The sequence below is a fragment of the Octopus sinensis genome, linkage group LG11 (assembly GCF_006345805.1).
Source record: "Octopus sinensis linkage group LG11, ASM634580v1, whole genome shotgun sequence".
NCBI classification, from domain to species: Eukaryota; Metazoa; Mollusca; class Cephalopoda; order Octopoda; family Octopodidae; genus Octopus; species Octopus sinensis.
In genome coordinates, this window is record NC_043007.1 from 63,909,735 (window position 1) to 63,922,234 (window position 12,500).

At 35.6% G+C, this 12,500-nt stretch overlaps 1 protein-coding gene across 5 annotated transcripts in view; it reads left to right on the plus strand.

Annotated features, from left to right (window-relative positions):
- Window positions 1-12,500, plus strand: part of LOC115217405 (DNA repair protein XRCC3-like) — a 215,100-nt gene that overhangs the window by 52,804 nt on the left and 149,796 nt on the right. Inside the window, exon 1 of one of the 5 annotated variants that reach the window (XM_036507600.1) lies at window positions 4,505-4,560. The exons of the other annotated variants lie outside the window; for them this stretch is intronic. The gene's annotated coding sequence lies outside the window, so the exon portion shown is untranslated. Of the gene's footprint in view, window positions 1-4,504; window positions 4,561-12,500 lie in introns of those variants that run through there. 5 annotated transcript variants of the gene reach the window in all.

Consider the following 12,500-nt stretch of genomic DNA (forward strand, 5'->3'; position numbering starts at 1 on the left):
GATTTCCAGATCTCCTGCTCAATTCCCAAATAAAATGTTTCTGTAAGTAGCACTTTGCCTGAAATTTGCCATCTGTTTCATTTCCAAGATTAGCCAGCAAGATTAGGACCACTAAGTCGAAGGGAGATGTAGGGGACATGCCTGAATGCAAGGACAACTATGATTTTACTTCGCTTGATGTGTCTTCTCAAGCACAGCAAACCACCAGAAGTCTCAGTCCCTTGTCATTTGCTCTGTGAGGCCCAATGTCTTGGACAACAACACCAACACCATCAACAACAACAACTACACTCATAGTGAGTTCCATTCTAAAGAAGTATGCCCTCTTTAACATACCTTCTAATCCCTTTCCTTTCCAACATCTCAAAAGTAATAGATCAGTTGTAAACAATCACCCTTACATGTCCAAACTTTAAATTACTTCAGTTACCATAAGTACTGTTCCCATAGAGCCAGATCTATCAAACTCTTACTGTCTATTACATATCAGTGCTTCTTCAGCTTTAGAACATTGGTAAAAGCATTAATATTGTCATTGGCTTCAATCATATCTAACATTATAATTTAATTGCTTTCTTATGGACTCAGGTCATCTCTAATTTATCAAACCAGTAGATATCAGTTAATCTGTTCTGTTGTAGTATGCATTGATGGAGTTCTTTTCAACTTGGCCTCAATATTACACCTGTACAGTAACGACTGACTATCATTTCTAACAATACAAATTCTCATGCAGCTGATACCAACCTTTATTAATCAAAGGCATAGTTTATTCACTTGCAACAGAAACATCTCAGGTTAGCTATGCACTGTTTGCATAAACAAACATTTTTTAAATATCCTTAGATGTGGACATGACAATTTAATCACCTTTGAACCATACCAAAAACATATACAGTAATTGTGACTGAATACTGTCTGTATCTTGTATGTTCTGAGTTCAGTTTCTACAAAAATTGCCTTTATATTTCATCTGAACTTTGTTAATGAAATAAGTACCAGCTGTACCTTGTATCATTTTTATTAACTATATGCCTTCTACTTCTAACTTTGTGGCCTTCTGAGAAATTATCATTATGGCAGTGGATTGACAGAGATGGTAGAATGAGTTCAATTCATGATGAATTTATCTTTGCCTTCATACTTCTCAAATTGAGATTCTAAGACATATCAAAAATGCATAGGTATTAATTGAGTCTCACCTCTACAAACTTAGCCAAAAACTTAATGAATCATTATTGTTTTTGTTTCAATAAGAGGAGATGGTACTGCTCTCTAGTAGATTTGTGGTAAAGTGGGTGAAAGTGGTGAGTATTATATGGCCTGGGTAAATAGGCATGTGAAGAGGCAGATCAATGTTGTCAGATGGTGTCATCAGACTCTGGACTGACAGACCAGTTAAACTGCTTGAGGTCTGGTTTGGTCCTGACCACCAGGTAGATAAGAATTGGGATAAGATGAGAAACAGGGTGGCCAGTCTTTCCAAGAAATGGGCAGAGAAGAAGCTGTCCTTGAGAGGCTACAGGAGTGGGGGGCAGGGAGATTAGAACTACTGGTTCAGGATAAACTCTACAGGCACAGATGTGCTGTCAGACAAGGTTGTCCAAGGTGTGCGCAAAGTGACAAGACCATTCTGCATGCATTCATTCAGCATTCGGGCATTGCTAACTTTTGGAGTTATATCAAACAGCTGCTGTTGTGTGTGGGACAGATCTGTCTGTTGGCCATAGTAATAGTTGCCCCACTGATTGCCATAGTGACGGTAGCCCCACTGCCCTCTTTTAATTGGGCAGCCAAGGCAGTTTTTCTTTGCGTTGTAGCTGTGGAAAAAGAGGTTGTATGGTGGATGAGGCTAAAAGGAATGGGGACAGAGATGTTCCTCTTTGGTAGAGCCCTTGATTTTTCCAAGTTTCACTTTGAAAGGTAAGTGAGGGCAAAGAGGGAAGTGCTGTCCTCAAGTGAATTTATTTACAAGTGGGTAAAAGATGTGAAAATGGTTAGAGTGGATGGTACCTGTGAATTGGAGGAAAGGAATTAGGTAGGGTACTTAGCCTGCATATTCAGGGAGATCTTGGCTGGTGGGGTTTCTCAATTATCACTAGAGGTCCTTCTGTTTCAAGGGGACCACATCACTATCATCTTTTTTCTCCTTCTCTCTTTCTATCATATGCTATGTATCCTTTCATTCTTTTATTGTATACTGTGTATACTATTTTCTTTTTTGTTTATCATTCCATTGTATATAAATCCCCACACTTTATGCCTGTCTTTGTATTGTTCCCCTCATCCTTCACTCTGGTAGCAAATAAAAGAAATCATTATTATTGTTGTTGTTGTTGCTATTGGCCTCTGCTGAGGTCGACTTTGCCTTTCATCCTTTCATCCAAAATTTCAGGCCTTGCGCCTTTAGTAGAAAGGATTATTAAGGTGGTAAGCTGGCAGAATCGTTAGCACGCTGGGCTAAATGCTTAGCAGTATTTTGTCTGCCACTATGTTCTGAGTTCAAATTCTGCTGACGTCAACTTTGCCTTTCATCCTTTTGGGGTTGATGTATTAAGTACCAGTGAAGCACTGGGGTCAATGTAATTGACTAATACCCTCCCCCAAAATTTCAGGCCTTGTGCCTATAGTAGAAAGGATTATTGTTATTACTGAAATCATCATTATGAAGGCAATGAGCTCGCAGAATCATTAGCACATTGGACAAAATGCTTAGCAGCATTTCTCCTAGCTCTTTATGCTCTGAATTCAAATCCTACCAATGTTCACTTTGCTTTCTTCGTTTTGGGGATGATAAGATAAGTACCAGTTGGACATTGTCTTATCCTCTCTCCTAAAAATTGCTGTTCTTGCACCAAGTTAGAAAGTGTTGTTATCATCATTATGAAATTAGAAGTAATATTGTTATAATGGATAAGGTGACGAGCTGGTGGAATCATTAGCACACTGGGTGAAATGTTTAGCAGCATTTTACTCTTCTTCACATTCTGAGGTTAACTTTGCCTTTCATCTTTTCAGGGTTTATAAAAAAATGTGAATTTTTAATTATTTTCTGAGATTTTACAAAAACAACAAAAATATTTTGAGTACCATTTGAGTGATGGGGTCAATGTAACTGACTTATCCCTGCTCTCAAAATTACTGGTCTTGTGCCAAAATTTGAAATCAATATCATTATGATGGATAGAATCATTAGAATTTTGTACAAAATACCTTGTTATATATAGTTATGGCTCTTCATGTTCTGAGTTCACATCCTGTCAAGGCCAGCATTGCTTGTCATCTTCCTAGGTTTGATAAAATAAAGTACCAGTCAAGTACTGGGGCTGATATCTTGACTGACCTTCTCTCAAAGTTACTGACCTTGTACTAAATCAGAAACCGGTGAAAGGCAATGGGCCTGTAGAGTGTCAAAAAATGCATTTCAGTATTCATTCCTTACATTCTGTGTTCAAATCCTGCTGAGGTCATCTGGGGTTGATTAAAATAAAGTACCTGTCAGATACTGGAGTCAATGGTATCAACAGCTTGCCCCGCCCCTCAAAATTGTTGGCCTTATACCTAAAAAAAAACCAACAAAGAAACATTATTTTTATCAAGACTGCAAGCTGACAGAATCATTAGAGCATTAAGAAAAGATGTTTTGTATTTTATTTAATGCTCTTTGCTTTCTGAGTTTTGATTCCCCTAGGATCAGTTTTGCTTTTCATCCCTACAGTGTTGATAAAATAGAGCACCAGTTAAGTATTGGGGATGATGGTATCCCCTTCCCTCCAAACTGCTGGCTTTGTACCTAAATTAGAAACCATTGATGTTATAATAATTAGAATGTGATAATAATGACAAAGCTGGTAAATAGCTATACAACATCTAGTTCAATGCAATTCATGGGAAAATTGTGACCTCACTGAAAGCCTGGAAAAAAGCAATTTTTCCTTAACACTTCCTGCATATATTTTTAATGTTCTATTATATTTCCCACATTTTTATTTGTGGTCTTTGTCTACTATAAATGGATTTCTTGTGTTTTCTACTTCAAAATTTGGTATCACTTTGATATATTTGCTAGTTTTCTTTTTGAAAATAATGTAAGAAAGAAACTATAAATTCTATGGTAGTACCATTGTTGTTCTTATTTAGCCCTAGCTCAATCCTGATCAAGGACTTTGATGAAAGGTATTCCAGCTATGGCCATTCAATCTTTTTAAGGTTTTGTAGGACTGTATTATCAAAAGTGTTAAGATGGTAGGGTGAAATCTGAGGGAGATTTAGCTGCCATTTCTCACAGATCAAGTGGCTAAGTATGGGATCCCTCATTGGCTCAGTGGTATTGCTATTGTTTCAGTTTGTGTTTACTTTGCTTTTCATCTACATTGTGCTAAAATGTTATTTTTCTATGGAGGTTTTGTATTAGGCATTGATTTTTTTGTATAAGATTTTAATCTTAGCACTGTTAAACTTAACTTCATTCCTGACCTTTTTGTCATTTTTAAACACAGCCTCTCTCCTACCACCATCATCTCTGTTACCATTGGATCACATAATCAGTGCCTAATTAAGGTAATTCAACTCTATGCCATTCTGTTACATAAAAACTACCTTCTAAATCCTTTACTACTTGATGCTTACTATTTTTATGCTGACCACTCTTGGTATAATATTTACTTCACTTGTGAAACGGCTGAATGACTGACAGCATCTTTCTTAGAATGCCTCCCTACATCCCTTACACAATCAAATCCCACAACCATAAAATCTTTCATTCGTTTACTCATAGGTGTACAGTCAAAGAATACAGCCTACAACATATCTGCCATGATCAGAAACCCTTTGGTTGGTTTCAGTTTTGAGTTCTCAGCTTCTTAACTAGCAGTTGGGATTTTCTTTATATACTTCTGATTTGCTCAGTCAAATATCTCAGCATGGCAATTTTGTTGTACTGTATTTACTTCAGTTATTGGTGTTTTAAAAATATTTTCCGATATTTCTCTATCTTTCTCACAAATGGCTGTTATTTCAGTTTCAGTTTTTAAGCTGTCAGCTTAATTGTAGATGGAAAATAGAATTTTTTTTTTAGTTTTGTTTACATTTTATAAGTTATTTTTACTAATTTGTATTCATTTTCTTAAATAGATATTTTTGTAATGCTACAGTGAATGGTTAATGACAGAGAGGTGGGAGGTCTTTCCCACCTCTTTGTGTTCAGCTAAATATAATATTTCTATGTCAGCTTTTTAAGAGATATATTTTAAATTCTGATATTCATTTCTTTGTTTATCTATCTAATCTTGCAAATTCATTTCACTTCCAGTTAATATTATCACTGTAATTATTATTAGAACAAATAAGGTATTGATTCCTATTATACCTATTTCCTTATTTTTTTACATTAATTTCAATTCTAAATATTTATCCAATACATCTATAATATTTTATTCAAATTTTAGCACAAGGCCAGCAAATTTGAAGGAGCAGCTAAGTCAATTACATTGGCCTTGGCACTCAACTGATACTTATTTTATCGATCATGAAAGGTGAAGTTGACTATGACGGAATTCATGTGTTGATTATCACACTATAGCATGTATGTCTGCAAATAACTTCGTCTTGTATTTAGGTTAAAAGAATCCAGTGCCAGACAAAAGAAGATGTGGGTATCCTTAGAATTTTTAGTTTTCTAATTGAATTGATTTTGTTTTTGTAATTCTTTCTTTTGTTTGGGTCTATACCCTTACTCCAGCATGTTTGATGTACCTACTTATTATTGGTACTGCTTTTCTCATACCTAATGATTCCAAACTCTATAGATGGAGAATTTTATGATAATCAATCTGCATCATACCCAGGCCCATTTTCATCATCCACAGTCTTCAGTTATAACTTTGTTGCTCCACATGAACCTCTGGAACACTCTTTCTGTTCTTCAGAAAAAGGCTGAGTGGTGATGGGAAATTGATGCCAGTTGAGTACTTTACCTTTGGAACAAAACTGATGCTGAAGCATTGTATATTCTAGACTAGTTGGTTAACATTCTTTTTTTTTTTTTTTTTTTTCTGTTTCTGAAGAGTTGTTAAGATTTTTTCCTTTGCGAACAATTTAGATGTTTTTGCTTCTTTTCGTAAATTGTTGGCTATCTTTGCAAGTACTTTGTGGGTTGGTATTTGTTTGATATTTTGGCAAGAATTTTGGTACTTTGGCAATCTGTCTGCTGTCTATACTAATTCCCCAAAGTTTTATACTTCTTGTATTTGGCACCATTTGGGTTTTTTTATTTTCAATTTTACTTGATTCTTGGTAAAATAATTTTGGTTGGGGGATGAACTGTTTGCTTTGTTCAAAAAATGTTCAAAAAAGCATTACTGGTATTTATAATAATGAAGTCTTTGTGATTTTTCAATCACTTTGACTTGATTTCAGATGATATTTTAGGGGGAAATGTTTTATATTTCTGCAATATTTTTCATTTATGCGTTTTTGTTATCAATCTCAATAGCCATTTTCTAGTCTTCTCTGTGTGGTTTTCCACATTATTTTGTTAGGTTTTAGATCTTCCTCTATGAGAAGATAACCACTTTCCTTTGTGATACCATTGCTGTTGCATAGATTAGTTGATTTATCCTGCTGATATTGATTTTCACATTTGTTTCAAATGTATCTATGATGGCACAGTTTGATTTTTTTTATTGTTACTGTTATTTTTTCATTAAGTTTTATATTTGGCAGGGTCTTTCATTAGTCCAGAAAAAGATTTATTGATTTAATTTTTTTTAACTATTTCCATCTGTAGATTATTGTCATATTAAAAATTTCTAACTTTAGATCTTTCTACCCTTAAACCTTTGTTTTTTTATATCCATTGGTGTTTATATTTTTATTAGTGTAGTTCTGATTCAGTTTTTGTTGGTCAATATTCTGTAGCTGTGCTGGAGTTTGTTTTTGTAGGGTTTTGTTGTTTCATTTATTTGTTTCATTTTTGTCTATCTCTCTGATTTATGTTTTCAATGCTTTATTTTTGTGGTTTGTATTTTTGCAGTTTTGTATTTTCATTGTGTATTTATTTCTGTATCTGAAATATTTTCAATTTTTAGTATCTTCTTAAATTAGCTAGTCGGTTGGAATCCAAATTTACAGTTAGATGAGAGCTTTTTGTTCATTGTTGGTTTCCATTTTTGCAAATATTTCATGTATGTATTCCATCCTTCATGTGGTCTCTCTTTTGCTTTGCTAGCTGTAAAGCAATCCCAATAGTACTGGTGCCATGAAAAATACCCAATACAGTTTGTGATTGGTTAGTTATCAATTTAAGCAGCAACAGCACAGGGTTTGAGAGGGCTCTTTAGTTTGCATATGGCAAAGCAGCCTCTATAGTGCTGGTGCTGCAAAAAGTGCACCTAACATTGCATAAAATGGTTGAAGTTGGGAAGAGCATCCAGCCATGGAAATCATGTAAAAAAAAGACATTTAAGTGAGATGTGATCTGCCAGCATATAAAAAAAAAAAACAGTTGTAAAACAGGCATGTAGTTAAGAAGTTCATTTCAGAACCATATGGTTCTGTGTTTGTTTTCATTGTTTGGTATCTTGGGCAAGTATATCCTATCATACTTTTCAGATGACCAATTGAGTTGCTGTAAGTGGAATTTGGTCAATAGAAATAATACAGGAACCTGTTACATATGCCCACACATAAATATTGCTTGTTGTTATGTTCAGACAAGTTAACTTCACTATTGACTATTAGGGAAGAACTCCACAATATATGGAGATAAACTCAGTAATTAACATAGAAATGGCATGATGCAAGACTGAAATGTGTAAACTAAACAGTAAATGCTGTTAGTTAACTCCATTCTTTGATGTTCTTTTATTATATATATATATATATATATATATATATACATATATATATATATCATCATCATCATCATCCTCGTTTAACATCCGCTTTCCATGCTAGCATGGGTTGGATGATTTGACTGAGGACTAGCGAACCAGATGGCTGCACCAGGCTCCAATCTTGATCTGGCAGAGTTTCTACAGCTGGATGCCCTTCCTAACGCCAACCACTCCGAGAATGTAGTGGGTGCTTTTACGTGCCACCGGCACGAGGGGCAGTACTGGCAATGGCCACACCCAAATGGTGTTTTATTTTTACATGCCATCTGCACACCGGCACAAGTGCCAGTAAGGTAGCGATCATGCTCAAATGGATGCCAGTTAGCTGCCCTGGCAACGATCACACTCAGATGGTGCTCTTAGTGCTCCACTAGCACGGATGCCAGTCATCGAATTTGATTTCGATTTCACTTGCCTCAACAGGTTTTCGCAAGCAGTGTCCAATGAAGGAAAGGTACGCATAAGTGGGCTGGTTACACCCTTGGCATAGGCCACAAGGTTATGTCCTCATTTTGCTTGCCAGGTCTTCTCAAGTACAGCATATATATATATATATATATATATATATACATACACACACACACATATATATATATACAGGGGTTGGACAAAATAATGGAAACACCTTAAAATTTCAAACAAATTTATTTTAATATGGGGAAGGACTGCCTTTGGCAATAATTACAGCTTGAATTCTATGAGGTATGGACTCATACAAATTTTGAATTGTTTCCAAACGAATTTTTAACCATTCTTCAGCTAAAACTATCTCTAAATTTCTCTCATAACACTAATCTAGACTGTATACATATGCATGGCTATAGATGCAGGCATAGCTATGTGGTTGAGATGTTTACAGCTCTGCCACATGGTTTTGTGTTCAATCTCACTGCACATCTTCTACTATAGCCCTAGGCCAACAGCTCCTTGTAAGTAATAGACAGAAACTAAAAGATCATTTGTCTATCTGTATATGTATGTATATATACAGAAAAGGTTCGATGAATTTTTTTTTTCATCTGGTGAATAGTAGTGCAAAATGATAAAAAGAAAGAAAATGCAAGGAGATTTTATGTTGGACAATACACACACACACACTCACTCACACAAATAAAATATACATATTTGACTAAGAAGTTAGTGCTAATGTTACAATTTCATGCTATCATAAGAAGTTTCCCTTCCATATTAGCAGAAGGAAGGATATAACTTCTTATGATAGCTTGAAACTGTAACATTATCACTAATTTCTTAGTCATAATTAGCACAGGCAAAACCAGTTGATTATGTAAATATATTATTTTATAAAAATATATGTAAATATTTTGTCCAAAATATAATTTCTGTGCATTTTTCTTCTTTTAATATTTTTCACTGTGTATATCTTGTATCTTTGATCTGTTTCAGTTCATTAGTCTGCGGCCATGCTGGGGCACCACCTTGAAGAACTTTTAGTCAAATAAATTGACGCCAGTACTTTGCTTTTCTTTTTAAACCCTGGTACTTATTCTATTATTCTTCTTTTGCTGAACTGCTAAGTTACAGGGATGTAAATAAACCAGCTCTAGTTGTCAAGTGGTGGTGGGGGATAAATACACACACACACACACATGATGGTTTCTTTCAGTTTCCCTCTACCAAATCCACTCACAAGGCTTTGGTCAGATCTAGGCTATAGTGGAAGACACTTGACCAAAGTGCCACACAGTGGGACTGAACCTTAAACCATGTGGTTGGAAAACAAGCTTTTTACCACACAGCCATGTCTATACTTATATATATATATATATATATATATATATATATATCATCATCATCATCATCATCATCATTGTTTAACGTCCGCTTTCCATGCTAGCATGGCTTGGATGGTTCAACTGCGGTCTGGGAAGCCCGAAGGCTGCACCAGACACACACACACACACATACAGGGTGAATGAAAAGTAAGCAGGCATTAAAAATTGGTAGTAAAATCTATATTCTGTTTACAAATTTATTGAAAGAAATGATACATGTTTGTTATTACATGGGAAAATGAAAGTAAATCTTCATATTTCAATGTAAGCACCGGTGGCATCAATCAGTTTCCTCAAATGGCCAGGGATGGAATGAACCTCCTGAATCTGTGTCTCTAAGTCCTCCAGTGTGTGAGGTTTTGTCTTGTACTCCTCCTCTTTTGTGTAATTCCACAGGTAAAGATCACATGAAGTGAGATCTGGACTTCTGGACTTCTGCAGTCACAGTCTTCAGGTTTTAGCTCCTGCATATAATAGGGCTTCCACGGACGAAAATTCAGTTCTTTAGGCAACACCATATGTACTGTGTGTCTTGTTAGTCCACTTTCGCAAGCTGCTTGACGTGATAATTTTTGAGGGCTGTGATTAAACATTTCCTGCACTGTTACCATGTTCTCTGCTGATTGGGATGTGGTTGGACAGCCACTTTTTGTATCGTTCATAGAGCCTGTGGTCATCAGCTTTGCATGACAACTTTTTATTGTCTCTGGATGTAGTGTTGCATGCTTACCTTTCTATGCACACCACCATCTCTGAACCAAAACAATGGAATTCCACACTTCATAGTGTGCTGCTATCTTAGGTCGCTCCTGACCAGTCAAGTGACTAGCCATCTGGAAAATAAGAAATATGACAATAAAATAAGAAATCCCCATTAGTGTTGTCTGTTTAAAAAATGATTTCGTCATGACTTCAATGATATTAAAAATTATATAAGCAATTTTTAATGCCTAGTTACTTTCCACTCACCCTTTATGTGTGTGTGTTGTGTGTGTGTGTGTGTGTGTGTGTCTATATGTTTGTTTTTTGTTTCCATGTGCTATTGTTTGTACAATAGATCATCAGGCAATGCTCTTGTCAGTTTCCCCTTTCAACAAATCGAGTTACTTTGTGCCTTTTTGTGGTGGAATAAGTGATCCTACACTTAAAAAACAGGGAAGAGTCTGCATCAGGAAGGGCATATGGTTGTAGAACAATGCTTCAAATAATATATTTGTCTATGCAAGCATAGAAAAATGAATGCAAAATGAATAAACACACACACACACACATGCAGTAATATCATCATCATCATAATTTTATGCCTGTTTTATCATGCTGAACAAGTCTCATAGCATCTCACAACTTGTTGCACTCCTTTGTCATCTAGCATACACGACTACAGATCAAAATAGGCCATGTGTATGTCACTTTATTTTGGCATGATTTTTAGGGGTTGGATGCCCTTCTGAAAGTAAAGGAGGTTTGTTACTTGTGTAGGTATTACTAAAATCAGGGAATGATACAATTTAATCAAATCATGTTAAGATTGTCCTGTTTAATGATGATTCCTACCGGGAAAAAATGTAACGCCATCCACGAGGAGCTACGACAGGGCCAAGTCACTGACTTCATTGAGTACTTATCTTGGATACCCTAAAAAAAGAAATATACATGCTCCCATAGTTCAAGCTTGTACAAGGATGATGACAATCTCAAGCTACATGAATGGCTATGCTATGGATAAGTTCAATAAGAATCTTAAAAACATCTTCAAAGAATTCAGCCTAACCATAACTATTATCCTAACTCCACCAACTTAACAAAGGTTAACTTCCGTGATATAATCTTAGATCTTAAGACAGGCAATTACTACCCTTACAGAAAACCTAGTGAGGAAATTGTTTATACTCAATGATACTCGAGCACCCTTCATCTGTAATTTGAAATTTAGTCATTGGTTTCAGTAGAAGAATCTCCAAGAGAGAGAGATTGAAAAGGATTGCACCTTATTATAACAAGGTGCTTGTGAGGTGTGGCTTTACTGATAAGTTAGTAGATATGAAGGATCTCCCACTCCCAAACCCAAGGAGAATTAGAAAGAGAAAGCTAATCCAGTTTAATCCTCTATTCAATCTAGAGGCTTCCTAATTCTAATTAGACAACATTTCCTAAGAACTTATAGATATCATAAACTTTAATTCCCATAACATCAAGATTAACTACTCATGTTTAAATTATCTCACTTCCAATATTGCTTGTTACAAGAGAGGCAAACATACATCCACACAATCTTCTCCCTACATTCCAATCTATAACTGTTAGCATCTTATCAACTGACCATTGAATCCTTTTTTTCTATAGAATTATCATTATATTATGTAGTGGCATCCTGAGACACTACATTGGCATGATGGCCAATAACTTTAAGGGAAGATTCATGCAACACATGCACTCTTTCGGATGTACCGTTTCATCTGGAAAATGAGATAATGAAAATAACTCCCCCAACTTTGCATGGGGCATCTTTAAAACGGTACCCTACCTTACCTGGAATTCATAATTGCTAACCCTGCCTCCATAAGAAATTGCACATTTTCCATCACTCTGTAGGAAAACTGACCTATCCTAATGCTGCAACCAAACATGTCCTGTTAATGAATTCCAAACCATTAGTTGCTGATAACCCAGATATATTACCATAGAAATAGCAAGCCCATGCACAATGGTAGTGTATAATCCTTAATATATGTGGAGATTACAGCCTACTGTCATATCCAGCAGACATAATGATCACACAGACTTATATGTAACTTGACACCATCCAAAT